The following is a 3,426-nucleotide window of genomic DNA, read 5'->3' as shown; positions in this document are numbered from 1 at the left end:
ATATAATAACTACTTTATTATTGCCTCTTGGGCATATCTCCAACAGTGATGTAGATCCATCTAGTGATAATTCCCCTCTCCGGCAGGGTGCCGGAGGCGATCTTCAAAACCTCCCGAGATGAGGTTGACGGCGGCGGCGTCTCAGTATGTTTTCTCGTATCGTGGCTATCGGTACTAGGGTTTTCGCGACGGAGAGATTAAATAAGCGAAGGGGCAGAGTCGGGGGACGCTCGAGGGGCCAACCCCATAGGGCGGCGCGGCCAGGGGTGGGGCCGCGCCCCCCTAGGGTGTGGCCGCCTCGTCGCCCCTCTTCGTCTCCTCTTCGGACTTCTGGAAGGCTCCGTGGAAAATAAGACCGTGGGCTTTTGTTTCGTCCAATTCCGAGAATATTTCCTGTGTAGGATTTCGAAACCAAAAACAGCAGAAACAGAACTGGCGCTTCGGCATCTTGTTAATAGGTTATGCCGGAAAATGCATCAAAATGATATAAAGTGTATATAAAACATGTGAGTATTGTCATAAAACTAGCAAGGAACATAAGAAATTATAGATACGTTTGAGACGTATCAAGCCCCAAGCTTAGTTCCTACTCGCCCTCGAGTAGGTAAACGATAACAAGGATAATTTCTGAAGTGACATGCTACTATCATAATCTTGATCAATACTATTGTAAAGCATATGAGATGAATGAAGTGATTCAAAGCAATGGTAAAGATAATGACTAAACAACTGAATCATATAGCAAAGACTTTTCATGAATAGTACTTTCAAGACAAGCATCAATAAGTCTTGCATAAGAGTTAACTCATAAAGCAATAGATTCTTAATAGAAGGTTTTGAAGCAACACAAAGGAAGATATAAGTTTCAGCAGTTGCTTTCAACTTCAACATGTATATCTCATGGATAATTGTCAACACAAAGTAATATGATGAATGCAAATAAGCAAGTATGTAAGAATCAATGCACACAGTTGACACAAGTGTTTACTTCTAAGATAGAAAGAAGTAGGTAAACTGACTCAACATAAAGTAAAACAAAGGCCCTTCGCAGAGGGAAGCAGTCCGGGATTACTAATGTGCTAGAGCTTTTTATTTTGAAAACATGGAAACAATTTTGTCAACGGTAGTAATAATTCATATGTGTTAAGCATAAAACATCCTATTAGTTGCAAGCCTCATGCATCGAATACCAATAGTGCTCGCACCTTGTCCTAATTAGCTCAGATTTCCATGGATTATCATTGCATTCCATATGTTTCAACCAAGTGTCACAAAGGGGTACCTCTATGCCACCTGTACAAAGGTCCAAGGAGATAAATCGCATTTGATTTCTCGATTTTGATAGATCTCAACTTGAGGACATCCATACCGGGACAACATAGAAAACAGATAATGCACTCCTCTTTAATGCTGTAAGCATTCAACAACAGATAATATTCTCATAAGAGATTTGAGGATTAGTGTCCACGCTGAAACTTTCACCATGATACATGGCTTTGGTTAGCGGCCCAATGTTCTTCTCTAACAATATGCATACTCAAACCATATAACTCATGGAAAATCTCCCTTACTTCAGACAAGACGAACATGCATAGCAACTCACATGATATTCAACAAAGGTGTAACAGTTGATGGTGTCCCCAGAAACATGGTTACCGCTCAACAAGCAACTTATAAGAAATAAGATACATAAGCGACATATTCTTTACTACAATAGTTTTTAGGCTACTTTCCCATGAGCTATGTATTGCAAAGATAAGGAATGAAATTTTTAAAGGTAGCACGCAAGCAATTTACTTGGAATGGCAGAGAAATACCAGATAGTAGGTAGTTATGGTGGACACAAATGGCATAAGTTTTGGCTCAAGGTTTTGGATGCACGAGAAGCATTCCCTCTCAGTACAAGGCTTTGGCTAGCAAGGTTGTTTGAAGCAAACACAAGTATGAACCGATACAGCAAAACTTACATAAGAACATATTGCAAGCATTATAAGACTCTACACTGTCTTTCTTGTTAACATTTTACCAGAAAATATCTACACTTTAGAGAGACCAATCATGCAAATCAAATTTCAACAAGTTCTACGGTAGTTCTCCACTAATAGATTTAAACTACATGATGCAACAGCTTAAACATGATCTATTTGAGAGCTCAAAACAATTGCCATGTATCAAATTATTCAAGACAATATACCAATTACCACATGAAGTATTTTCTGTTTCCAACCAAATAGCAATGAATGAAGCGGCTTTCAACCTTCACCATGAACATTAAAAGTAAAGCTAAGAACACCAGTGTTCAATATGAACAAGCGGAGCGTGTATTTCTCCCATACAAGGAATGCTAGGATCTGATTTTATTCAAACACAAACAAAAATAAAAACATACATACGCTCCAAGTAAAGCACATAAGATGTGACGGAATAAAAATATAGTTTCACTAGAGGTGACCTGATAAGTTGTTGATGAAGAAGGGGATGCCTTGGGCATTCCCAAGCTTAGATGCTTGATTATTCTTGAAATATGCAGGGATGAACCACTGGGGCATCCCCAAGCTTAGAATTTTCACTCTTCTTAATCGTATTATATCATCCTCCTCTCTTGATTCTTGAAAACTTCCTTCACACCAAACTCAAAACAATCTCATTAGAGAGTTAGTGCATAATCAAAAATTCACATGTTCAGAGAGGACACAATCATTCCCAACACTTCTGGACACTACCCAAGGCTACTGAAAGTTAATGGAGCAAATAAATCCACTCAACACAGTAAAAGAGGCAATGTGAAATAAAAGGCAGAATCTGTCAAAACAGAACAGTCCGTAAAGACGAATTTTTTAGAGGCACTTAACATGCTCAGATGAAGATGCTCAAATTGAATGAAAGTTGCGTACATATCTGGGGATTACTCATGAATTTTCGCAGATTTTTAGAGTTTCCTACAGAGAGATCTACTCAAATTCGTGACAGCTAGAAATCTGTTTCTGCGTAGAAATCCAAATCTAGTATCAACCTTACTATCAAAGACTTTACTTGGCACAACAATGCAATAAAGTAAAGATATAAAGGTATTGCTAAAGTAGTAACAAGCACCTTGACTCAAATATAAAACAAAAATTGCAGAAATAAAATAATGGGTTGTCTCCCATAAGCGCTTTTCTTTAACGCCTTTCAGCTAGGCGCAGAAAGTGTAAATCAAGTAACATCAAGAGAAGAAGCATCAACAGGTATCTTAGATGCCCCATTATCTAAATTTCCCATAGTGGTCCTAAGGGTTTTATCAATTTTAAGCTTATAATGATTATTTGGCTTAGGCATCTTAGGGACATACATGAACTTTTGCTCCTTACCCACATAAGCTTTCTCCTTAAACTTAAGAGAAGAAAAAGTTGAACCCAAGGTTTCCATAGCTTCTTCAAGTTCACC

This window comes from Lolium rigidum, chromosome 2 (assembly GCF_022539505.1).
Source record: "Lolium rigidum isolate FL_2022 chromosome 2, APGP_CSIRO_Lrig_0.1, whole genome shotgun sequence".
In the NCBI taxonomy this organism is placed as follows: Eukaryota; Viridiplantae; Streptophyta; class Magnoliopsida; order Poales; family Poaceae; genus Lolium; species Lolium rigidum.
Note: the sequence above shows the minus strand (reverse complement) of the source record.